General features: G+C 41.0%; 1 long non-coding RNA gene across 1 annotated transcript in view; it reads left to right on the top strand.

Annotated features, from left to right (window-relative positions):
• Nucleotides 1-3,682: 3,682 nt before the first annotated feature.
• The window catches only part of LOC118490159, a 34,702-nt gene continuing 10,812 nt past the window's right edge, over nt 3,683-27,572 (top strand). Inside the window, exons 1-2 of the long non-coding RNA XR_004888413.1 lie at nt 3,683-3,824; nt 4,230-4,303. This is a non-coding gene — a long non-coding RNA (uncharacterized LOC118490159). The remainder of the gene's footprint in view (nt 3,825-4,229; nt 4,304-27,572) is intronic.

Here is a 27,572-nt window from a genome sequence, read left to right on the forward strand (position 1 = left end):
TATGTTCTTGTCTAGACTCAAGTATGTGCAATTGTGTAACTGAGATTAAACACAAAGGCTAGTGTTTAATTCACTCAGCGTTGGCTCTGATACCAACCTGTCACACCCCGATTTCCACGTGTCTCACCGATGGGCCCGGTGGGGGATTACCGTGACGTAGTTGGCAACAATATAGTCAAACCACACAATATATATGAATGCACAGCGGAAGCATAAAGATAATTATATTTCAACCATTGTTTGCAATATCAAATGTATTGTGAATAGTCGAAAAGTATCCACAGGGGATCAAATAAAAATATAAGTTTTGTTCAACAGACGAAGGCATTTTAAGCTTGCGAGACTGTTTATGATGCTAAGGAGAATATCCAGCCAATTACGCATAGTACCTGCATTTAGTCTTTTTGGGAAAATACGTCAGTTTACACTGGTAAATACATTCAACCGACACTTTTGTAAAATGTTTATTAAAATTGATTTGAATGCACAAGGCACAAACTCTTTTATAACTTGGGAGAATTATTTAAATATATAATCTTGTGAACGAATTATATGTTCCTTATGCGTTCAGTAGCCCGGATCAAGTCCGGGTTAAAGATCAATAGACACACCATATCGACTATTTATGCACTGACGAGTGTACGCCTACACTCCGTGCTAGGTCGTGGCCATTTCGTAAAATGATGCCAGGGATATCCGGGACATGGTCATTAACCCCCCAAAGGCTTTTAAGTAACAACACTGTTTAAACGAGCCGATCAAATTTATTCAATTACCCACTCAACGGTGGAGAATTTGATGCCCGATCAAGCGGTATGCTATATACCGTAACCCAAGCCCGTATAACGGAAAATAAGTTAAAAGTATTTACCTTTGCAAGTATAAATCCTTAATCGAAATAAATTGCAGATAACTTTTACTGGTCTCCTATTCTGGAACGGAGGTTTATAATAACCTATTAGAATCCTAACGGTCAGTTTCAAAGGATAGTTACGGTTTAATCGCGTGAAAGGCGAAAACCGTGAATGGAATGTGATTTGGACCCAGCAAGTTTGAAGACTTGTTTTATATAGGTATAATAACCACACTCTGGATTTTGGGGTTAAAACAATATGGTTTGACCCGTTTTGGCTAGTTTATGTAAACTAGTTACATAAGCCGAATCGTGCGCGCAAAAGGCGCAACGGGTAACCGTAAGAGTCCTACACTGGTTTCCTATGTCAATATGCTTTTAAAGAGGTCGTGGTATCAGTAGGATACCTTCCATAATGCTCGTAACGAGTTTAAATCCATTTTATGCCCCGTAGGGGTATTTTGGTCTTTTTAAAGATTATAAAAGAGGTTTATGAGTTCTACAGGAAATTTGAGTTTCCCGAACAGTATATAAAGTCTAAAATACTTTGAGTAGCAACTAGAATCGGGTCAAAAGACCTTGTAGAACTCAAGTTATGGCCGAAAAGGGTATATTCGGTATTTACCGAACCGTTGCCACAACCGTAGGTTATGAGCAGGTTAAAAATAATTAAAAATCTTTATAAATCCCAAAATATTATTTTACATCAGTGTGTAAAAGGTTTGATGTCGAAATCTGGGTTTAGATAGGTGTTATGCTAATTGCGCTATTTAATTACTAAAGTTTTCGTAATTTGCGCTATTTAGCATAACTCCTATTCTGGACCTCGGATTGACGTGAAATTTTAGGGACATGCTTAGAAATCAGTAACTAAGATTATGGTTCTTTCACATGTCCAAAATTCTCGTTTTAAATTAAAAAGGGCGTTACGGTCAACTTTTAAGCATTTAACGGAAAGGTGTAATAGACTCGGACAAACAACGAACCGGTCACAGAGGGTTATACCATCATGTAACCTGGTGCTAAGAGAGTCCTAAGGCATATCTAAATCATACTTTAACGGGTCAGAACTGAAGTCAATGCAAAAGTCAAAGCTTTGCGACTTTCGGCTCCGAACCGGGTCAAAACAGTAAATGGTCGGATCAAACAAGCTTAGACTAGTTAATATACTTATTATCATGTTTTATGAGTGTTTAAACAGGTTACACACCATCTACATTACTGATTATGCAGTAAACCGCAAAATAGCTTTTCTGTTGACTTTTTCTAAGCACGTTTGACTCGACATTCGGACTAGTTAGAGTGGGAATCAGAGGGTGCCCATTTAGGGGTTTAAAGCCCACATGATTACCAACATACAACTACCTTTGTTTCGACAAACCACTGGACCATTTGTGATTTATCGCAAAGTCAATCGTTAATTACGACAGATTGACTTTTAAGCTAAACTATGCATAAACTAAGCCACAAAAGGGTAGGCATACTTACAGAAGCTTGGTGCACGACTAGGGATGATAGAAGAATGCTTTAGAGCTCCAGAGATGAACTAGAATGCAGGTTTGAGGTGTGTTGAACATTGGTGCAATGCATTGGCTTTTATAGTGAATTTCCATGCTTAAGATCATTACAACTCACTCTACAATGGTTCATGGATGATCAGCAGGTGTCCTATAGTGCTAGGGGACATGTAGAGGGCGCCCATGCTTCAATTAATGCAGACAAGATCGTTCACAAGCTCAAACATTGAATCTGTCCAAGAATTCTGCATCTGGGACTCGTACGCGGCCCGCATTAGGATTCTGGCTTGGCTCACGCGGGCCGCCTGAATCCCAATGTCAGTAACCGTATCTTCATAAGGCGCGCGGCCCACATCATCTTGATGGTTTCCTCAACGCGGCCCGCCTGAGGCCTGTAAATCCAGATTTTCAAATCTTTTGTCATGATTAACCTGACCTTTCGGTTTCGAAGGGGTAACTTTGCGATTTGGCCCTCGATTATTTACAATTAAGGGCCTCGTGACTTTTACCCGCATTGTTAAGTCCCCGGTTAGTTTAATTACTATCCGAAAAGCCTTAACTTTTGTTGTTGACGCTTTTAACCCCTCGCATACGAATTTGATCATAACTTTCTCGTTTTAAAACGGAACTTCGCGAAATTTAAATCGTATATTCTAGTGAGCGTATTTTACTGTTACAAAGCCTCGGGTTCGTCAAAGAGTCACTCAGAGGTATAAATTAAACATGTTGACACAATTAACCCCTGTAGCTTGTAATCTCTCACTTTCTCCCGCGTTTCGCTCCGTACGATCCATGATTCATTCGTTTGAAGGTACGAGCATCATTTAGGGTTACTATGCAGTATATTTACCCCCCGTTGACATTTTTAACCCTCGAATTTACATACTTTCAAGGTTTGTCAACTTTAGTCCTTTATTTAGTATTTAATACCACGTGTAAACTCATGACACGTGTCAACACATTATTGTACACAAAATTTCGAGGTGTTACATGTATCGTGACTAATCTTTAGTCTCAAACATGGAAGGAACATATTAGAGATTAAAATCAATTCTTAATATTCTAAAATGTGTGGAGTTAGGGACCGAAATTCAGTCTTGAACGGGTTTTCTACACAAAAAAGGATCAAAATGACATAATGTAAAACCTTGTAAATAATTTTATACAAAAAGTTAGACGTTAGGCTGCAGGAAGGGGTCTAAAATAACATGGTACTCTTGTTGAAACGCACATTATGGGATGTTTTCAATCATTATAAAATGGGAAACTAACTGAACTATGTGTAGATACACACATATATATAGCACCAAGACTAACGTTTAAAAAAAAAACCATTTGTCTACTTTGAGGCTGAATTCAGTTATTCACCATGAACTTTGATTTGATTCCAGCAGGTGTTTGCAGTGGCAAGTTGACACAGAAGCAATGAAGCCCTCCACAAAGGTAGTACCAAGGTTTGTATTCCGTTCACTTAATTTTCAATATCATTTAGACAAAAGAAACATAACATGCTTTTACAAAATTTTAGTTATTTGGTTCCAACTTTCTCCTGCATTAGTCAACCTTTGTTCTTGATTCATCTTGCATTTCATGGCCATATATTTGACTAAATGTCTTCATGAAATTTCATACAATTGTACATACAATTCAATGTAATTTCTTTAGTTTATTGCATTATTTGTGGCTTGTTAGATCAGAGAAACTCATATGTTTTTTCCTGATTAGACAAACTCACATGAAATATCCATAATGATGCATATGTCTAGATGTTTCAAGGGTTCCCATCCTAGTAGTTTATTTACTATAATTCAGTCATATGCAGATTATTTAATCCGGTCACTTGTTTTGTTTTGTATTAGGATGTTATTAACAGATTCTTGCCTATAAGAATTTCAAAGTTTGGGATTTTGGTGCTTGTTCAACGCTTCTTAAGGTTAATGTTTAATCTCTTTTTAAATCATTTAGTTTGAACATATTTTATTATCAATACAAGTAAATTTTGTTCTACATAAGACTTTGTGTTTTTTTTTTTGTAATTTGTAACAACATTTACCAATGACTATAATGCATCAGGTGTTGGGATCTGGGGGTCATCATGATTGTGTTTGTTTGCATAAGACGAATAAGTGCAGCGGAAATGAGTAGCAAACTTTGTAAACATAATCAAAAGAAAGTATAGATTGATAAACAATTGCTATTTCATTGAGTCAAAAGATTTACAATAGAAAGCAAATGATTACAGCAAGCTTACAATCTAAACTCCCCCTCAGCCTGATACACCAGAGTTGGTTGCACAAGATGAAAGGATGAATTGAGGAGAAGAACTCACTCAAAACGATCAAATATAACAGTACAGAATACTGTCATATTTATAGGCAAACCAAACTACTGATCTACCTCAGCTGACGTCACCATGATAGTGACATCTAACGACCTAACAAACTATAAATACTGTTCTATACAAACTACTGACATGTAACATCTGATAAGTAATAAAATGTAAAGCTAAGGAAAACTACTGCTTCACGTTCCACTGTTGTAGCCTTAGTACAGATGTTGAGTCTTCAGTGCTTTCTTTAAAGGTGATCAGTCTTTGGGAGGGCAGTGCTTGAGTCTTCAGCAGTACTTAGGAAACAACAGTAGATAGAGGAGCAGTGTTTGTCTTCAGCAGTCTTTAAGGTATCATCAGTGTTTGGTTCATCGGTTGTTGTAGTTTGAGCAGCACTTAAGATTCATCAGCTGTTAGAAAACCATTGTCAAGGGGAGAGCATAGGGTAAACTGCTGCTTATTGATGGTCCACTGATGAGATCCGGTTTTGGCTTTACATTATCTGTTCCTCTGTTAGGGTTCAATCCCAACAATCTCCCCCTGGAACAGATAATGCCAAAACCCTTCCTTATTCAGGACCTTTATTACTCATCAAGAGTGCCTTAGCTTGTTCCTTAAATTCAGCTTCAAATTCTTTGGCACTCTGGTCATCTTCATCCCTGCACAGTGAGAGCTCAAGGAGATCCTGCAAATCTTTAACACTAAGGCCTAGTGCTTCTTTCCTTGATATATGCTTCACCTCACCATTGGCTCTGACCAGGGTCAATACGTGGGTCTTTTGATCAGACATCCACTTTAGTATTTTAAAGCCTAATGGGTTTCTTGGGAGAGATTTATCTTCTGATGAGTTGAGGGATAATGGCCTTGAAAACACATGCAGACTTTCAGACATTCTTTTGAAAGCTTCTTCAATGACTTTGTTTGCTGCATCTATGTCTTCTGCAGTTTCTTGTCTGGTAAGCTCTTGTTTCTCCTTTTCTATCATGTCTGTTGTAGTGTTTGAGGATGCAGGACTGTTTAATACCTTCTTAAAAAGGTTTTGAATTCTTGCTGAGCTATCCTCTTTTAGACCCATTTTCATGATGGTGTCTTTGAGATACTCTGCTTCTTTTTCTTTGACCTCCTTGTCAGACAGCTGTTTACCTTCTTCTTGGTTTGTCACAAGAGTAAGGTTGTCTGCTGATTTTAGCATTGTTTTGAGGCTTTCAATTTGTTGTTCCAGCTTCACCATTTGTTCTCTCTTCTTCCTTTTCTTCAGCCTCTCATAGGCTTCATCAGTTTGCTGCCTAGACCATTTTGATATGGCTTCAACAGTGTCCACCTTAGCATCCACTAGCTCCTTTTTCTTTCCTTTATATTCAGCAGTGAGATCAGCAATAAGCTTTTTGTATTTACTCCAGTTTGGAGCATTTTTCTTCTTTGAAGGATCATTCTTGATTTTTTGGATCCTTTCAGCCTCATGCTTTAAAGCTACTAATGGCCACTCTTTAAACTGTTGTTCTTCTACAGGATAGAATTTTTCTTTCATGATAAAGGCTAGAAGTTGTTCTCTTAACCTCTTCTTTTGATCAGCCTTTTCTTTGTCTAGCTCTTGTGCATATTCTTCCATCTGCTTAACCTTTGCAAGGTAGAACTCCAGTCTATTAGCAATGCCTTCTTCGCTTAGCCTTTCTTTTTCACTGTCAACCTTAGCTTTAACTTTAGCTTGCCTAGCCTTTATCTTGAGATAATCAGTTATATCTTCTGGAGCTATATAGCCTAATAGTGAGGAGAATTTTCTTTTTGATGGATCTGTTTCTGTATAAAACTGCCTCATTTCATTTTTAATGGCTTCAAGCTCCAGTGGATACTTTTCAGCATTCGGATCATGTATCCCTTCATCGGCAGTGATTGGCTTTATTTTTCTGCTAAAGAGCTTTGGTTGAGATATAGGAAAGGATAGAGCAGTGGTGGATGGTTGACTAACAACTGTTGAAACAACTGGTGTCTCAACTGCTGTTGTCATTAACACTGCTGATGTGTCAGCAGATGTCTTCTGCTTTTGAGCAGGGGATGGGGGATGTGATGGTGGTGGTGACTCATCACCAGGAATGAAAACCCTTCTCCTTTTTAATGGTGGGGATGTGACATCTGTGCTTGTAATCATTGTAAACAATTCAGTTATCAATGAAATAAAGTTATTTGATCCCTATGTTTGTTTGTTTATGTTTGATGTTTTTCATGTTTTGACTTTTATTCGATTTCAAACTATATATCGCTTTCTGGAGAATTATACACAAACCGGTGCGTAAACGTAATCAGTTAACCACGACAAATACTCCGGAACATCAATTTATGCTTAACATACCTTAAATAACCTTTACATAACTTAGAAATAAGTTTCGAAGGCTTTGGTATGGCAAAATCTAGTTAATTCGCTTACAGGGACTAAAATTGACAAACTGCGAAAGTATGCCAATCTGAACTGTAACGAACATTCCGGAACATGATCATAAGTTAAGCACACCTTAAATATCCTTTACATAGCTTAGAAATAGGCTTTGAGGGGTTCGGTGTGCTAAAATAAACTTTTGGGTCATTTAGGGACTAAAAGTGTCAAAAAGTGCATAAGTTTGCATTTTCGCGCATAACTTACGTTCTGAATACATCCGGACATCCAAAAATTTATGTAAGCATTAAAATATTATGTTTTAGTGTTTGGCTTGTCAAAAATTCATTCGTCATGCAATTTGGATCGTTTTTCGCGCTTATGCGCATTCCGTCGTAATTAACCGAACAACGCAATCGTACGGCCAAACGAACTGACATCCGGCATATTTTTGAGCATATTTCAAGTCCCCTATACTTTAACTTCATTTTAGAGCTTAAAAATGGGTTTGACGGGTTTTAGAAGTGCCAAAACACGTCCATACGTGCACAGGGGCCAAATCTGCCAAAACTGAAAGTTAGCTGGTCTGCAGGGTCCTTACGGACCGTATGGACATGCTTACGGTCCGTAAGCAACCCCCAGAACAGCAGAAAGTGTTTTCCAGCTAGATCCAGCTTTTACCCACTTGTGCACATGGTTTTGGGGTTCCTATGGGCTGGTTTGTGTGCCCATCAAGGTACCAAATCAGGATTTGACAAATGTACGGCCTAGATCGTGCCCTCTTCTCCAAGAAACGATCCTAACGGTAGTGCTTCACCTATATATACCCCCACTCTTTTCACTCATTTCCCACACTTGAATTCTGAGTTTGTTCTCTAAGTTGGGGTGTTTTAGCACTTCATACCTGAGAATACTCGGAAGTTCAATCTTGCGGGGACCCTTTGTAAGTATTCCTTCGTTCTTTTATTACTTTTCGAGTTCGAAAGTCAAACTTTGTTTGACTTTCTGCATTGACCAGTTTATGGTCAATGCGAAGTTTGTTTGAACTTCATAACGTGAGCGTAATCACGATGGTTATAGTTCCTAGTAACTATACCTACTGATTACCACGTTATCTAGGCTCAGTGACGAGTCGAAGTTTTGGCCAAAATGCGTTTTCTCGCGTATTTTGTAACCAAACTACTCTAGGGTATTAAAACCGTTTGTTTTAAATACCAAACCTGTTTTCTAACATTACTAAACATGTTCTAGCATGTTTAGCTCGTCGCTTTTAGATTTGTGCTTGTTTAGGGTCGTAAAGGTAAGCGATCTAATCAACCGCTTATGCTTACAAACCCGACCCATTTGGTCGATCCTTAGGATCCGACCAAACATTTTAGGTGACCATAGTTGTGTAGGGAATAACCTTCCGAGGTTATACCTTATGGTCACGACGTTTAAGTAGTTGTATGATAAGTAGTTCTTATGCCTTAGGTAAATTACCAAAATACCCTCTTTGCGCCAAAATTCATTTTAAGCCTATGTAACATAAATTTTGACATCTAAACTGATTTAGCAACAATATTAAGCATGTTAAGGCATAACTTGCTTGTCATAGGACTAGTTAAGCATTCCGAACGCGTTTTACGCGAGCGACGCGTTAAAGTAGCATAAGCTACCTAAACGGGTCGTAACGGGTCAAAAGCACTTAGGATAGGTTTCGTTTTAGTACGTAGGCTTTGTCAAACCATATTACATAAGTTCCCATACTTATTTGGTTTACAAACCCTCGTACTACCCGATCCTCTGATAGGTCCGTTTATTAATGTAGATACCTATATAGGTGCCGTTTGATTCCGTGATATTCTAGCATTGCTTGGTGGTTATCCTACGACTTCTAAGCAATCTCAAGTGAGTACATAGACCCCTCTTTTACTGTTTTTCTAACATTTTGGGGTGAAACACATGTGCCTACTTGTTACTTTCATGCTTTCCATGTTTTCACAACTTATACTTGCTATGTTCATTAGTACACTATTAGTACATGATTTCATTATGTTTTGCTATGTATGTTTACTTAACATGCTAGCACATTGATTTACATTACGTTGCTTTGCTACATATGTTTACTTGGCATATTAGCACATTGTTTTACATTACGTTTTTGCTATGTATGTTGACTGAGCATACTAGCACATTGATTTACATGACTTTTCTGCTTTGTATGTTTACTTAGCATACTTAGTACATTGTTTTTCACATAACTTGTTTACATTTGGTATGACATTTGGTTTGCATAAACGGTTCTTTACTACATTCATTAACATTAGCTACGCCGCTCGGTAGTAAGTAATGGTACCATAGGACTTGACAAATCCCGTTCCTAACATCCTGGGTTGGTTTGGACGAAAGGAATGACTGAATCCTAAAACATTTTACTTTGATAACCTTTACTCTAAGGTTATCCTGCTGTCTCAAGGCTTGAATGTAATGCGTTAACTTACCACATAAATGTTTGTATCAATAAAACAAGCTTTTACTTGGCAAAACATAACTTTTTGATTTATTCAAAATACTTTGTTTTGTTCCTTTTTACTTATGGTTAAGTATTCTCATTTTGTTACTTACCATACATAACTTTTGTTTATACTTAACTACATGACTACGTTTTGGGTTTTAAACATTGACAATGGTTTAGACAAGAACATTTGATGATTGGTTTGAACATGAACTATATACTTTGGTGGTTTGTTTAAGTGACTTAAGTAACGATATGTGTGTAGTATGCTACAAGCATGGTGGATACGCCGCTGGTACTTCCTATATATAAGTGCTTGTATTATATTACATGACATACCGTTATTTAAATCATTCAATTTTGGACTTATACATTTTTGCAAATAACATATTTTTCACAAGACTTTGTTTTACAAAACAATTTATTCCATACAACTTATTTTTACTTGGTTATTCTTTTAACCATACATCATTCTTTTATACATACATATTAACTGATTTGTTATCGCTTTTCAAACATTTTATAAGCAAACACTTAAACTAGATTCATGACAAGTTTTCATTAAACATTTTCTTAAACCTAAGTCATGAATCCTATTTTCATAAAACCTATGTTACTCACAGGCATTTTTATGCTGACGTACCTATTTTCACATGTGTTTCAGGAGCTAATGCATAGGATGATCGTGACACGCTAGGGTGGACTTGGGCCTTAGTGACATAAAACAGAGCTAGACTTAGTTTAATTACGTTATGTACTCCTTAATTCTGTGGTTTTAAGACAATGTAACATGTTGGTTCTTGTTTCGAACGATGTATTCCACCTTTGGGTGATGAATAAAATATTATTTAATTACCTTAGTTGTGGAACAATAATTCTGTTACAACACTCCCCGACGTTTCCGCCACGATTTGATGTTTTACGTGGTCGGGGTGTGACAGAAGAGTTGGTATCAGAGCCAATGGTTATAGGGAATTAGGTTATTAGTAATGCTCTGACCTAGACTATAACCTTTCTAGGACCCTAACACAAGTTGTCTTGTGTTTAGATCTTAAAACATGCACTTCACCTATCCTTAGGTGATCACCAAAACAAGAACCCAGTTTTCTAAAACGATTTTTGAAAAACAATCCTCTTTTTTCAAATGATTTATTATATGGTTTTGAACCCTTTTGATTTTTCAAATTGATTTTGGAAATTTATCATTTGTTTTGATGATTCTTTTGGGCCTTGTGCCTTCCAAGTTTTCAAAATCTCGTCAAAGTTTTGGGTTCTAAATAGTGTGAACACGTGCAAACTGGAAGGGTGAATGCCTGTACCCTGGGTTTTCTGTCTAAGGCTAGAGTGTTCGTACAAATCCACATAATCGGACCAGTCACTCTTACCTGGGAACTCTTGGGGTGAGTGTTCACTTATAGGCGAGCATGTCTTCGCTAAGCATTATTTATGGACCCATTTACTTTGATTAGTCACTGTGTGTCATTTGTTTGCTTTGTGATACGGACAAATGACCACCATCCTTGCTTTGTTGATTTTGTTTCATCTCGTTCTTTTCATCTAATCATCTCACTCGTTTCCTCTCGTGTTTTCCTCTTTTTAGCATGCCTCCTAGACGCGAAAATCAGCTACCCAATGCCGAACTGGCAGAAATCATCGCACAGCATATGGCTGCTGCATTCCCGAATCTTATTGCTCAGTTTAACCAAGCCAACATCAATCAGAACGCTCCTTGTAACTTCAAGAGCTTCAATTCGGCTAAACCACTCAAGTTCAGTGGTACTGAGGGGGCAACTGGGCTCCTTCAATGGTTTGAGAGCATTGAGAATACTTTCCGTCATGCTCAGTGTCCTGATAATCGCAAAGTTGAGTTTGCTTCTAGTGTTCTTCAAAAGAGGGCGTTGATATGGTGGAACGGGGTCATGAGGGATCGTGGTGCTGAAATTGCTTTAGCACAAACATGGGCTGAGTTGAGGACTCTCATGATGAGTGAGTTTTGTCCTCGTCATGAACTGCGAGCTTTGGAAAGGGAGTTCGATGATCTGAAACAAGTAAGTGGTGAGCACCGGGCGTATACTGATAGGTATGAGGAGCTGAGTTTGTTATGCCCAACAATGGTTACCCCACTTGACAAGGCTATCGAGAGATACATCGATGGTCTACCTGACTCTGTGCAAGACATCGTTACCGGTAGTAAACCTACCACTGTTCGTCAGGCAATCGAACTATCTGCAACGCTGACTGAGTCGCAGATACGAAAGGGTAAGTTGCATAGAAAGGGTGACAAGAAGGGTAAGAAGCAGGATTCTGAGAAGAAGGAGAGTAAGAAAGGTAAAAGCAAGAAGGGGAGTGATGCGGGTTCTTCGAAGGGTTTGAGGAAGCGGAAGGCTTCCCAGAACTATGCCATTACTACTCAGGCTCAAGCTGCTCAAAATCAGCCTGCACAACCTCTTGCCAAGAAACCATACTTTGGCAATGCACCTTTCTGCAATAAGTGTAACGGACATCATCAACCACACCACCAGTGCCGTCAATGTACTAACTGCGGAAGACCTGGTCATCTTGCTGCTACATGCCGCATTCCTGCCAATTTGAATCGGGCAGCTCAGAACCCGGCTCAACAAGTTGCTCAGCCTTTTGCTCAGCAACAAGGTCAAGCAGCACGACCTCACTTCCCACCAGGTTCTTGTTACAACTGTGGGGATCTGACCCACTACCGTAACCAGTGTCCAAGGTTGATAAATGCGAACCCGGTTCAAGCTCAGGCTCGTGGACAAGCTTTTAACATGAATGCTGTTGAGGCGCAAGCAGACAACGAGGTGGTGAACGGTACGTTCTTTGTCAATAATCAACCTGCGTCTGTTCTTTTTGATTCAGGGGCCGATAAGAGTTTTGTGTCGTTATCTTTTAAGCCCTTACTTCGCGTGTCTAGAACGAAACTAGGTAAGCCTTTGACTCTTGAAGTTGCGAGTGGTGAACCCCTTGTTTTTGATTCTGTTCTTCGCAACTGCCAGTTGAACCTAAACGACCATCTTTTTCCTATTGACCTCACGCCTATGCAACTTGGAAGCTTCGACATTATTGTGGGTATGGATTGGTTAGCCAAGCATCGCGCAGAGGTAGTTTGTTTTGAGAAGATCGTTCGTGTACCGCTTTCGTCAGGTGAGACACTACAGGTTCGTGGTGAAAAACCTGCTAGTAGCCTCAAGCTTATGTCTTGTTTTCAAGCTCGGAAGTATCTGCGAAAGAACTATGTGGCCTTCTTGGCACATGTTACAGCAGATAAAGACCAAGGTAAGTCTATGCAAGATATCCCTGTTGTTCGGGATTATCCGGAGTTGTTTCCTGAAGAGTTGCCTGGTCTACCTCCAGCACGCCAAGTCGAGTTCCGTATCGATCTTGTACCTGGTGCAAATCCTATTGCCAGAGCCCCATATCGTCTTGCACCGTCTGAGATGCAAGAGCTATCTAAGCAGCTTCAGGAGCTTTCTGACAAAGGTTTTATCCGTCCTAGCTTTTCTCCTTGGGGTGCTCCCGTTCTTTTTGTCAAGAAGAAGGATGGATCCTTCAGAATGTGTATCGATTATCGTGAGCTGAATAAGCTTACCATCAAGAATCGATATCCCCTACCTCGCATTGATGACCTCTTTGACCAGTTACAGGGTGCTACATGCTTTTCGAAGGTCGATCTTCATTCTGGGTATCATCAACTTCGTGTGCATGAAGAGGATATTCCCAAAACAGCATTCCGCACTCAATATGGGCATTATGAGTTCACAGTCATGCCATTCGGTTTGACCAATGCTCCTGCTGTTTTCATGGACTTAATGAATAGGGTCTGCAAGCCTTATTTGGATAAGTTCATCATCGTTTTCATTGATGACATCTTGATTTACTCTAAGACGCGAGCTGTTCACGAGCGCCATCTTCGTCTTACTCTGGAACTCCTAAAGAAAGAGCAACTTTTTGCCAAATTCTCCAAGTGTGAATTTTGGCTTAAGGAAGTTCAATTTTTAGGACATATTGTCAACGAACAAGGTATTCATGTAGATCCCTCCAAGATCAGTGCGATTAAGGATTGGGATACGCCTACTACTCCTACTGAGGTTCGTTCTTTTCTTGGTCTTGCGGGTTATTACCGCCGCTTCATCGAGAACTTCTCAAAGATTGCAGTTCCTCTAACTGCTCTAACTCAGAAGAACAAACCCTTTGAATGGGGTTTTAAACAAGAGGAAGCATTTCAGACCTTGAAGCAGAAGCTTTGTGATGCACCTATTCTGACTTTGCCTGAGGGCAATGATGATTTTGTTGTTTACTGTGATGCATCGAAATTGGGTCTTGGCTGTGTTCTGATGCAAAGGAACAAAGTCATAGCCTACGCATCAAGGCAATTGAAGGTACATGAGAGAAACTACACCACTCATGATCTTGAGTTGGGTACAGTTGTCTTCGCTCTCAAAATCTGGAGACACTATTTGTATGGCACAAAATGTGTGGTTTTCACTGACCACAAAAGTCTCCAGCATATCTTCAACCAGAAAGAACTCAACATGAGGCAAAGATGTTGGGTCGAACTCCTAAACGACTATGATTGCGAAATTCGCTACCATCCTGGTAAAGCGAATGTTGTGGCTGACGCATTAAGTCGTAAGGAACGTACTGTGCTTCATTGTGTTCGTGTTCAATCTGCTATTCAAGCTCGATCAGATATCCAAGCACGTATTACTCAGGCTCAACAGGCTTGTGTTTCACAAGACTTGATGGGTAAGGAATTACCCTATCACATTAAGCCTGATCTTGTGCTGAAGGAAGATGGATCGTATTATTTCATGGACCGTTTGTGGGTCCCAAGCCAAGATAATCTTTGCACTTTGCTTATGGATGAGGCCCATGAGTCTCGTTATTCTATTCATCCTGGCTCAGATAAAATGTATAAGGATCTTCGTACTCAGTATTGGTGGCCTGGTATGAAGAAAGACATTGCCTTGTACGTTTCCAAATGCCTTACGTGTCTCAAGGTTAAGGCTGAACACCAACATCCTTATGGTCTTTTGGAGCAACCTGAGATCCCAGTTTGGAAATGGGAAAACATTGCTATGGATCTCATTACTAAACTTCCGCGCACTAAGAAAGGTCATGATGCCATCTGGGTAGTTGTTGATCGTCTTACAAAGTCAGCGCATTTCCTGCTGATCCGTGAGAATCTATCTGCTGAAGATCTGGCTAAAATCTATGTGGATGAAATTGTATCTCGACATGGTGTTCCTTTGAACATTATTTCTGATAGAGATGCTCGCTTCTCTTCTCGATTTTGGAGAACCATGCAATCTGCTATGGGGACCCAACTCAATCTGAGCACAGCTTATCATCCACAAACAGATGGCCAAACTGAAAGAACAATCCAGACTTTGGAGGATATGCTTAGAGCTTGTGTGATCGATTTTGGTGGTAGTTGGGATTCACATCTTCCATTGATTGAATTCTCCTACAACAATAGTTATCACTCCAACATCAACATGGCTCCTTTCGAGGCTCTCTATGGTCGAAAATGTCGTTCACCAGTCTGTTGGAATGAAATAGGTGAGGCTCAGCTTACTGGACCTGACCTCATTCTAAAGACAACTGACAAGGTTAAGAAAGTTCGTGATAACTTACAGGCAGCTCGAAGCCGTCAAAAGAGTTACGCGGACCAACGACGCAAGCCCTTAGAATTCCAAGTCGGTGATCGTGTATTACTTAAGGTCTCACCTTGGAAAGGTGTGATCAGATTTGGAAAGAAAGGAAAACTTGCACCTAGATACGTTGGACCATTCAAGATCGTTGAAAGAATCGATAAGGTAGCCTACAGACTTGCATTACCTCCCGAACTTGGAAATGTTCATCCAACTTTCCACGTATCCAATCTCAAAAAGTGTTTAGCTGATGAGAACCTCCACATACCACTTGACGAAATCCGTGTTGATAAAATACTACATTTTGTTGAGAAACCTGTGGAAATTATGGATCGTGAAGTCAAATGGCTTAAACGCAAGCGCATTCCGTTGGTTAAAGTTCGCTGGGAATCTAAACGTGGACCTGAGTTTACCATGGAACGTGAAGATCAAATGAAGGCGAAGTATCCACATCTTTTCTCACGAGTGTCCTCTAAACAAATTTCGGGACGAAATTTCCGCAAGTAGGGGAGACTGTGACATCTGTGCTTGTAATCATTGTAAACAATTCAGTTATCAATGAAATAAAGTTAATTGATCCCTATTTTTGTTTGTTTATGTGACAACCCGAAGTTTCAAGGTTAGTATCTCCGATTTGCGATATCCTCGTTCTTGTTCTAATCTATTTACTCAATCCGTAACCTGTTGAATGTGCTAACACATTTTGGTAGTTAGGCGTTGTGTGTGTGTTTGTTTGATTAGGAAATATCACGTGTATCATGGTAGATTGAACTCAACTCGAACTTAACAGGCGAAACCGATTAATGAACGGTTGGGCTAGACTCGAAATACAGTTACGTGTGGTTCGGAATTACCGGCCCACACCAACAGTTGGTTTAGAAGGCATAATCGGGCCCAAGCCATGACTTGCCATTACTTTGTTTAGTAAACATAACCGGCCCATATAACCTTTATTTGAAAAATCAACACCGGCCCACTTATTAGGAGATGGCATCAAAATATAACGCACGTAACCCTTTTCTTGACCAACAGTTACAACACAATAACCCTAAACTCCCCTACTTGTGACGGCAGTGAGGCACCCTTCCTTCGAAGCACTAGAATCTTGTGGTTAGTAGCTTTCTTTTTGTATAACTTGCATTGCAAATCCTGCTATAAGATGATTATGGTTGTGTGTTTAGTATAACGTAAATAAGGATAGAATTAGGGATGCATGATGGGGTAATCATATCTTAAAACATGGGGTAATCATATGGTTGTGTGTTAGAAATCCATGAATCTGATTTTAATATTGTAAAACATGATATTACCCCATAATACTTTACAAACTAGATTATACTATGATTAATAATCAAGGATCATACAACCGGTTTTGATTGTGGGTGCAATATTTGGTCCAATGATTGAAGGCACATGACCCATAGGAAATTTAATGAGGTTGGCAATTGGATAGAATCATTAGCCTGGATGGTAGAAATGACGGCTGCATTCAACTAATACCTTGGTTTCATGAAGGCATGTGCACTCTTTCATTGTAAGTCAAAACTAGGTGGAAGGGATAAAATGGAGGTTATGGGGAGGTGGGAACCGATTGGGTAGGCTGATGATGAATGTGATCATGTGTGATGGTTTCTCCAATGTACTAAGTTCATAAATGTGATTTGATAATATTGGGTTACGTGTAGGGTGTATAACAATTCTAGTTTAAGTAAAGCCACATGGTAAATATAGTATAATATTCATCATTGCTAAATAAGGTTAAACAAAACTCAGGGAAGTATTGTTGCTGAACTGGGTTGACCAATTGAGTCACCCATGTAAATGGGTTGTGGAAACGCATACAATAAGGGGGGGGGGGGGGTTTGGGCTGCGGATATATGCGGATCACCATACACCGGCTGGGCTTTGGGCTTGGGAATGTAAAACAGTCATGGCCTGCTTGACCCAGGTCACTCGTGTGCCTAACCCGACAAGGCCGATGGGCCACACTTTAATTAGATTGATGAGGTTGCTATGCTTGTTAGTCGATTAGGCATAAGAAACAAAGTAACGGGCAACCTGATTAATTATTATGCGACATGTGATCCATTGGAAATCGTACACTTGTTATGATAAACGGTAGGAATATGTGTCGTAATTATTTGTCGCTTGTGAATTATGTGACAGTTTATGTGATACAATGTGAATACAAAACTGATGTATGACGATAATCATTCTAGGGTCGGTCGGTCAACGGTAAACCAGTAACACGTTTAACCGAGCAAATCAAGGTGAGTTCACTACATTCGAGCATGCGTCCCAGTGGTTGGGGACAGTCAGTGGTTTTGGGTAAAAACGGGTATATTGGTTAATATTCTCACCTATCATCTTTTGTAAGTCCCTCATCGGGTATTAGTTAGTAGCGCTACTTAGGTTTGGCACCCTCACACCGCTCCTGTAGAGGACGGAGGTGAACTAATGACCCAGTCTGGCCCAGTACTAGATAGGAGTACGTGGGAAGGGCAGTCGTGTAATTCAGGAGCCGTCATTGTTCGGAATTGAGATATTAACAATATTACTTGCGTTGGTTATTGAACTGTTTTACATGCAACGGGTAACAACATTTTCTAAAACTGTGAACTCGCCAGCTTTGTCTGATACGTGTGTTACATGCTCGCAGGTCCATAGGTGCTTAGAACGCAGGAACTTGCTGGCTGGAGGGCGAGAGTGGTCATGGTTACATTAATAAACTTATTTATCAGACTTTTATTCATTGTGGGTGTTTGGATAATATTTACAGTATGATACATTAACGCTTCCGCTGAACTTATGGTTTTTGAACAATTTAAGTTTGGGATTTCAGTATTATTAAGTAATGGAATTTTATTTCAACTTGTGATTCAATGTAATTGGTGGCTCATTACTAGTCGTCACACGCCTAACAGGGATACTCCCTAGGTGGTAAATTGGGGGTGTGACAGTTTGGTATCAGAGCCGCTGGTTATAGTGAATTTGGTTTTAAAACTGAGTTATAAAACCAGACTATAACTGAACTGATACGACATTGACCATGACACTCAGCTCCAGGCAGCAAGGTTCGTCTCTTGTTTACGATTACATAGCATAGTTAGTACATACTCCTGATTAGTATCACACACGAATGCATACTTGATGTTACAATACGAATTATTATGCTATCTGTTTATACTATGTGTTTTAAGAGTAGGACTCTACTTGAACATACATGCTCTATGTTGTGATGTCAACGGTTGTACTGCATGAATTTGGGGAAACCTTTTAACATGAGTGGGGAGGAACTGAGATAAGCATGCAAATCGGGTTATTATTATGGGTGCACACATAATAACAACGTGGGGTGCATGTGAGTCCCAGTAAATCTCGACTAGTGTGAAAAGGAATCCCACGTTGTTAGTCAATCTTATATTGGAACCTCGAAAACTGTGAATACTATAGTAATACTTGACGTCTGCTTGAAATGGTCTGTTAAATCGTTCCTTCTTCCCATATTGTAGAATCATGAACGGACGTGGTGGAGGTCGTCGTGGTGGACGTAATGGAGGCCGCGGTGGTGGGCGTGGCGAAATTCATATGACCCAAGCTGGGCTAGAAGCATTACTCAACGCCCAGGTGGCTGCAGCCTTGGCAGCTTATCAGGCTGGTATGTCATGTACCAAACATTCTTTTCCTTTGAATCGTAAACACGGGTCTTACTTGTTGGTTTATTTTCCATCGTTAATAGGTCAGCCAGCGCCACAAAACCAGCCTCACCCACCGGTCTGCACTTTTAAAACTTTCATGGATTGCAAGCCACAGACCTTCAGTGGCACTGAAGGGGCTGTGGGACTTATACGCTGGTTCGAAAAGGCGGAGTCAGTATTTGCGATATGTAACTGCCCAGCTGGGGATAGAGTAAAGTTTGCAGCAGGCACGCTTCAGGATGGTGCCTTGACCTGGTGGAACGCCCAGGTCCAACTGCTAGGTATTGAGGCGGCGAACGCCACCACGTGGGAGGATTTTAAAGAATTGATGAGGGAAGAATACTGTCCTCGAGATGAAATAGCGAAGTTAGAGAACGAGTACTATCATCTGACAATGGTGGGGTCTGAGATCGAGGCGTATGTGAAGCGGTCGTATGAGTTAGCTGATTTGTGTCCGAACTTGTCCCGACCCATGCCGCGAAGAATCGAGTTGTTTATTAAGGGGTTACCTCCACGGGTGAAGGGTTTAGTTACAGCAGCGAACCTCAATAACCTAACCCAGATTGTTAGGCTGGCACATAAAATCGTTGACCAGGAGGTGGAGAGCGACTCATTGCCACCTCGTATTTCTAGCACTACCACAGCTGCCACTACTTCCACTACATCAGCTGCTGATAGCAAACGTAAGTGGAACGATACAGACAAGGGGTCCAACTCTACACAGCCTCAGAAGAAGACGGATACTGGCAGCAACCGCAGTTCCAGTCAGACAGCATCAGTGAATCAGAATTCGAGTAACAAATCAGGGCAGGGATCATACGCAGGGAAGCTACCCTTGTGCAGCAAGTGTAACTATCATCACAAGGGACAGTGTGCTCGTGTTTGTCATCGATGTAATCGACCAGGGCATATGGCTAGGGATTGTAGGGCCACTTTTCCAGCTCAGCAGCAGTCATCACAGCAGTCAGGTAGACAACAGACTCAGCAGAACCAGGGTACTCAGAAAGGGTGTTTTCAGTGTGGAGCTGAGGGGCACTTCAAGCGAGACTGCCCTCAGCTGAAGCAGAACACAGGTGGTAGTAACGGGAACAACAATGCGGGTAATGTCGCGCGTGGGCGCGGGTTTGTGCTGGGAGCCGGCGAAGCGCGGAACGACGACAACGTGGTTACTGGTACGTTTTCAGTGAATGGTGTTATTGCTTCTATTTTATTTGATTCTGGTGCCGACTGGAGTTACGTGTCTCTGGGGTTCAGTTCTCAATTAGGGTTAAGTCCTACACTTCTCGTAATGAAACACATAGTAGAAATCGCAAATGGTAAAACAATCGAAGCTACACATGTTCTACTTGGGTGTAAAATCGATCTTCTGGGTCAAGTATTCGACATTGACTTAATACCTATTACTCTTGGAAGCTTCGACGTGATCGTTGGAATGGACTGGTTGTCCAAGTATCAAGCGGAGATTCTCTGTAAGGAGAAGATCATACGTGTTCCCCTTCCTAGTGGGGAATTCTTATCAGTTCAGGGTCATCGCAGTGGGACCCCGGTTAGCATTGTTTCAGCAATGAAGGCTCAGAAGTATCTACGTAAGGGTTATCCTGCTATTTTCGCTCTTGTCACCGATTCACAGTCTGACGAAAGGAAGATTGAAGATCTTCCAGTTGTTCGTGAATATCCTGACGTATTTCCTGAGGAACTCCTTGGTTTACCTCCACATCGTCAGGTGGAATTCCAGATCGACCTCGCCCCAGCGGCAGCCCCGGTTGCTCGTGCTCCTTATCGTCTTGCGCCAGGGGAGTTGCAGGAATTGTCAAACCAACTCCAAGAGCTATTGGATAGGGGTTTCATCCGACCTAGCTCTTCCCCTTGGGGAGCCCCAGTTCTATTTGTGAAGAAGAAGGATGGGTCCTTCCGGATGTGTGTAGATTATCGTGAACTCAATAAGGTGACGATTAAAAACCGTTATCCTTTGCCTCGTATTGACGACCTGTTTGACCAACTGCAAGGGTCAAGTTTCTATTCGAAAATCGACTTAAGGTCGGGATATCATCAGGTGCGAGTCAGAGAAGAAGACGTTCCCAAAACAGCGTTTCGGACGCGGTACGGTCACTACGAATTCTTGGTTATGCCATTCGGGTTGACCAACGCACCAGCGGTCTTCATGGATCTCATGAACCGCGTGTGCAAGCCCTACCTTGATGACTTCGTTATCGTTTTTATCGACGACATTCTAATTTATTCCAAGAGCAAGGAAGATCATGAGCGGCATCTGCGCCTCATCTTAGAACTCCTGAGGAGGGAGCAACTGTATGCAAAATTTTCGAAGTGTGATTTTTGGATACGGGAGGTGCATTTTCTGGGGCATATAGTTAACGAATTGGGCATACATGTGGATCCTGCCAAAATCGATGCCATTAGAAATTGGGCGGCACCAAAGAATCCTTCGGAGGTGTGGCAATTTCTCGGTCTAGCAGGGTACTATCGTCGTTTTATTCAAAATTTCTCGAAGATCGCTCAGCCACTCACTTCATTAACACAGAAGAAGGTAGTTTATTCATGGGGAGCGAAACAGGAGGATGCATTCCAACTCTTGAAACAAAAATTATGCAGCGCGCCGATTCTATCACTACCAGATGGTACCGAGGATTTTGTGGTTTATTGTGATGCTTCGATTCAGGGTCTCGGTTGCGTGTTGATGCAACGCGAGAAGGTGATAGCTTATGCTTCTCGTCAGTTGAAGGTACACGAGAAAAACTACACGACACATGACTTGGAACTAGGAGCAGTGGTCTTTGCACTGAAGATTTGGAGGCATTATCTCTACGGCACGAAATGCACCATCTATACTGATCACAAGAGCCTTCAGCATATCTTCGACCAGAAAGAATTGAATATGCGTCAGCGTCGCTGGGTAGAGTTGTTCAATGATTACGAGTGTGCCATCAAGTATCACCCGGGTAAAGCTAACGTTGTAGCGGATGCTCTTAGCCGCAAGGAACCGAAACCGAAGCGTATTCGTGCCCTACAGCTTACTATTCACTCTGATTTGCCTGCTCGGATCCGTACAGCTCAGATTGAAGCGTTAAAGGAAGACAACATCGAGGCTGAAGGATTACGAGGTCTACACAAGAAGAGGTTTGAGCAACGGACTGATGGTATCTACTATTTCATGGAACGAATATGGGTTCCTTTATTTGGTGATCTTCGAGAGCTTGTGATGGACGAAGCACACAAGTCACGATATTCTATTCACCCAGGGTCCGATAAGATGTATCAGGACCTCAAAGTTTTGTATTGGTGGCCGAATATGAAAGCTCTCATCGCAACATACGTGAGTAAGTGCTTGACTTGCGCTAGGGTCAAAGCAGAGTACCAGAAACCTTCGGGTCTACTCCAGCAGCCGGAGATACCCATGTGGAAATGGGAACAGATCGCTATGGATTTTGTTACGGGGTTACCGAGAACTCAGGCTGGGAACGATACTATATGGGTGATTGTCGACCGTCTCACCAAGTCAGCACACTTCTTAGCGATCAAGGAGACAGATAAATATTCGCAGCTCGCAGCGGTGTACCTTAAAGAGGTGGTTTCTAGGCACGGAGTGCCGACTTCTATTATTTCCGATCGAGATCCCCGTTTTACTTCGGAGTTATGGCAGGCTATGCATAGGTCGTTTGGCTCACGCCTCGATATGAGTACAGCTTATCACCCACAAACGGATGGTCAGAGTGAACGCACAATTCAGACGCTAGAGGATATGTTGCGGGCATGCGTTATTGATTTTGGAAAGGGGTGGGAGAAGCACTTGCCGTTAGTCGAGTTTTCCTACAATAACAGCTACCACACCAGTATCAAGGCAGCACCATTTGAGGCACTGTACGGGAGGAAGTGTCGTTCACCTCTTTGCTGGGCTGAAGTGGGTGATAGTCAGATCACAGGTCCTGAGATAGTACTCGAAACTTCAGAGAAAATCGTGAAAATCAGAGAACGTATGGCAGCTGCTCGTGATCGTCAGAAAGCCTATGCAGACAAACGTGCCAAGGAGGTAGTGTTTGAAGTGAATGACCGAGTTATGTTGAAAGTCTCGCCATGGAAAGGGGTTGTGCGCTTTGGGAAACGTGGCAAGCTGAATCCACGTTATGTTGGGCCGTTTAAGGTTTTGGAGCGCATCGGTAAGGTGGCTTATAGATTGGAGTTACCTACTGAACTGGGTAATGTTCACGATGTATTTCATGTGTCGCAGTTGAAGAAGTGTTATGCGGACGACCCATTAACGGTACCTTTTCAAGAGTTAAAGATCGACGACAAGCTTCAGTTTATTGAAGAACCCATCGAGATCATGGACCGTGAGGTCAAAGTGCGTAAGCACAGCCGTATTCCCATCGTTAAGGTTCGTTGGAACTCAAGACGTGGACCGGAGTTCACGTGGGAGCGCGAGGATCAGATGAAACTAAAGTACCCTCACCTCTTTCCCAAAGACAAAGAAGAGTCAAGCAAAACAGGTGAATCTCGGGGCGAGATTCCTTTTCAAGTTGGGGATGATGTCACACCTGATCAAAACCCGCAATAATTCTGAAGTCTTACTTCATTCTTCGTGTTTACTCGTCAAATTTCGGGACGAAATTTCTTTCAAGTTGGGGATGATGTGACAACCCGAAGTTTCAAGGTTAGTATCTCCGATTTGCGATATCCTCGTTCTTGTTCTAATCTATTTACTCAATCCGTAACCTGTTGAATGTGCTAACACATTTTGGTAGTTAGGCGTTGTGTGTGTGTTTGTTTGATTAGGAAATATCACGTGTATCATGGTAGATTGAACTCAACTCGAACTTAACAGGCGAAACCGATTAATGAACGGTTGGGCTAGACTCGAAATACAGTTACGTGTGGTTCGGAATTACCGGCCCACACCAACAGTTGGTTTAGAAGGCATAATCGGGCCCAAGCCATGACTTGCCATTACTTTGTTTAGTAAACATAACCGGCCCATATAACCTTTATTTGAAAAATCAACACCGGCCCACTTATTAGGAGATGGCATCAAAATATAACGCACGTAACCCTTTTCTTGACCAACAGTTACAACACAATAACCCTAAACTCCCCTACTTGTGACGGCAGTGAGGCACCCTTCCTTCGAAGCACTAGAATCTTGTGGTTAGTAGCTTTCTTTTTGTATAACTTGCATTGCAAATCCTGCTATAAGATGATTATGGTTGTGTGTTTAGTATAACGTAAATAAGGATAGAATTAGGGATGCATGATGGGGTAATCATATCGTAAAACATGGGGTAATCATATGGTTGTGTGTTAGAAATCCATGAATCTGATTTTAATATTGTAAAACATGATATTACCCCATAATACTTTACAAACTAGATTATACTATGATTAATAATCAAGGATCATACAACCGGTTTTGATTGTGGGTGCAATATTTGGTCCAATGATTGAAGGCACATGACCCATAGGAAATTTAATGAGGTTGGCAATTGGATAGAATCATTAGCCTGGATGGTAGAAATGACGGCTGCATTCAACTAATACCTTGGTTTCATGAAGGCATGTGCACTCTTTCATTGTAAGTCAAAACTAGGTGGAAGGGATAAAATGGAGGTTATGGGGAGGTGGGAACCGATTGGGTAGGCTGATGATGAATGTGATCATGTGTGATGGTTTCTCCAATGTACTAAGTTCATAAATGTGATTTGATAATATTGGGTTACGTGTAGGGTGTATAACAATTCTAGTTTAAGTAAAGCCACATGGTAAATATAGTATAATATTCATCATTGCTAAATAAGGTTAAACAAAACTCAGGGAAGTATTGTTGCTGAACTGGGTTGACCAATTGAGTCACCCATGTAAATGGGTTGTGGAAACGCATACAATAAGGGGGGGGGGGGTTTGGGCTGCGGATATATGCGGATCACCATACACCGGCTGGGCTTTGGGCTTGGGAATGTAAAACAGTCATGGCCTGCTTGACCCAGGTCACTCGTGTGCCTAACCCGACAAGGCCGATGGGCCACACTTTAATTAGATTGATGAGGTTGCTATGCTTGTTAGTCGATTAGGCATAAGAAACAAAGTAACGGGCAACCTGATTAATTATTATGCGACATGTGATCCATTGGAAATCGTACACTTGTTATGATAAACGGTAGGAATATGTGTCGTAATTATTTGTCGCTTGTGAATTATGTGACAGTTTATGTGATACAATGTGAATACAAAACTGATGTATGACGATAATCATTCTAGGGTCGGTCGGTCAACGGTAAACCAGTAACACGTTTAACCGAGCAAATCAAGGTGAGTTCACTACATTCGAGCATGCGTCCCAGTGGTTGGGGACAGTCAGTGGTTTTGGGTAAAAACGGCTATATTGGTTAATATTCTCACCTATCATCTTTTGTAAGTCCCTCATCGGGTATTAGTTAGTAGCGCTACTTAGGTTTGGCACCCTCACACCGCTCCTGTAGAGGACGGAGGTGAACTAATGACCCAGTCTGGCCCAGTACTAGATAGGAGTACGTGGGAAGGGCAGTCGTGTAATTCAGGAGCCGTCATTGTTCGGAATTGAGATATTAACAATATTACTTGCGTTGGTTATTGAACTGTTTTACATGCAACGGGTAACAACATTTTCTAAAACTGTGAACTCGCCAGCTTTGTCTGATACGTGTGTTACATGCTCGCAGGTCCATAGGTGCTTAGAACGCAGGAACTTGCTGGCTGGAGGGCGAGAGTGGTCATGGTTACATTAATAAACTTATTTATCAGACTTTTATTCATTGTGGGTGTTTGGATAATATTTACAGTATGATACATTAACGCTTCCGCTGAACTTATGGTTTTTGAACAATTTAAGTTTGGGATTTCAGTATTATTAAGTAATGGAATTTTATTTCAACTTGTGATTCAATGTAATTGGTGGCTCATTACTAGTCGTCACACGCCTAACAGGGATACTCCCTAGGTGGTAAATTGGGGGTGTGACAGTTTATGTTTGATGTTTTTCATGTTATGACTTTTATTCGATTTCAAACTCTATATCGCTTTCTGGAGAATTATACACAAACTGGAGCGTAAACGTAATCAGTTAAACACGACAAATACTCCGGAACATCAATTTATGCTTAACATACTTTAAATAACCTTTACATAACTTAGAAATAAGTTTCGAAGGCTTTGGTATGGCAAAATCTAGTTAATTCGCTTACAGGGACTAAAATTGACAAACTGCGAAAGTATGCCAATCTGAACTGTAACGAACATTCCGGAACATGATCATAAGTTAAACACACCTTAAATATCCTTTACATAGTTTAGAAATAGGCTTTGAGGGGTTCGGTGTGCTAAAATAAACTTTTGGGTCATTCAGGGACTAAAAGTGTCAAAAAGTGCATAAGTTTGCATTTTCGCGCATAACTTACGTTCTGAATACATCCGGACATCCAAAAATTTATGTAAGCATTAAAATATTATGTTTTAGTGTTTGGCTTGTCAAAAATCCATTCGTCATGCAATTTGGATCGTTTTTCGCGCTTATGCGCATTCCGTCGTAATTAACTGAACAACGCAATCGTACGGCCAAATGAACCGACATCCGGCATATTTTTGAGCGTATTTCAAGTCCCCTATACTTTAACTTCATTTTAGAGCTTAAAAATGGGTTTGACGGGTTTTAGAAGTGCCAAAACACGTCCATACGCGCACAGGGAGCAAATCTGCCAAAACTGAAAGTTAGCTGGTCTGCAGGGTCCTTACGGACCGTATGGACATGCTTACAGTCCGTAAGCAACCCCCAGAACAGCAGAAAGTGTTTTCCAGCTAGATCCAGCTTTTACCCACTTGTGCACATGGTTTTGGGGTTCCTATGGGCTGGTTTGTGTGCCCATCAAGGTACCAAATCAGGATTTGACAAATGTACGGCCTAGATCGTGCCCTCTTCTCCAAGAAACGATCCTAACGGTAGTGCTTCACCTATATATACCCCCACTCTTTTCACTCATTTCCCACACTTGAATTCTGAGTTTGTTCTCTAAGTTGGGGTGTTTTAGCATTTCATACCTGAGAATACTCGGAAGTTCAATCTTGCGGGGACCCTTTGTAAGTATTCCTTCGTTCTTTTATTACTTTTCGAGTTCGAAAGTCAAACTTTGTTTGACTTTCTGCATTGTCCAGTTTATGGTCAATGCGAAGTTCGTTTGAACTTCATAACGTGAGCGTAATCACGATGGTTATAGTTCCTAGTAATTATACCTACTGATTACCACGTTATCTAGGCTCAGTGACGAGTCGAAGTTTCGGCCAAAATGCGTTTTCTCGCGTATTTTGTAACCAAACTACTCTAGGGTATTAAAACCGTTTGTTTTAAATACCAAACCTGTTTTCTAACATTACTAAACATGTTCTAGCATGTTTAGCTCGTCGCTTTTAGATTTGTGCTTGTTTAGGGTCGTAAAGGTAAGCGATCTAATCAATCGCTTATGCTTACAAACCCGACCCATTTGGTCGATCCTTAGGATCCGACCAAACATTTTAGGTGACCATAGTTGTGTAGGGAATAACCTTCCGAGGTTATACCTTATGGTCACGACGTTTAAGTAGTTGTATGATAAGTAGTTCTTATGCC

Source organism: Helianthus annuus, chromosome 3 (assembly GCF_002127325.2).
Source record: "Helianthus annuus cultivar XRQ/B chromosome 3, HanXRQr2.0-SUNRISE, whole genome shotgun sequence".
Classification (NCBI taxonomy): Eukaryota; Viridiplantae; Streptophyta; class Magnoliopsida; order Asterales; family Asteraceae; genus Helianthus; species Helianthus annuus.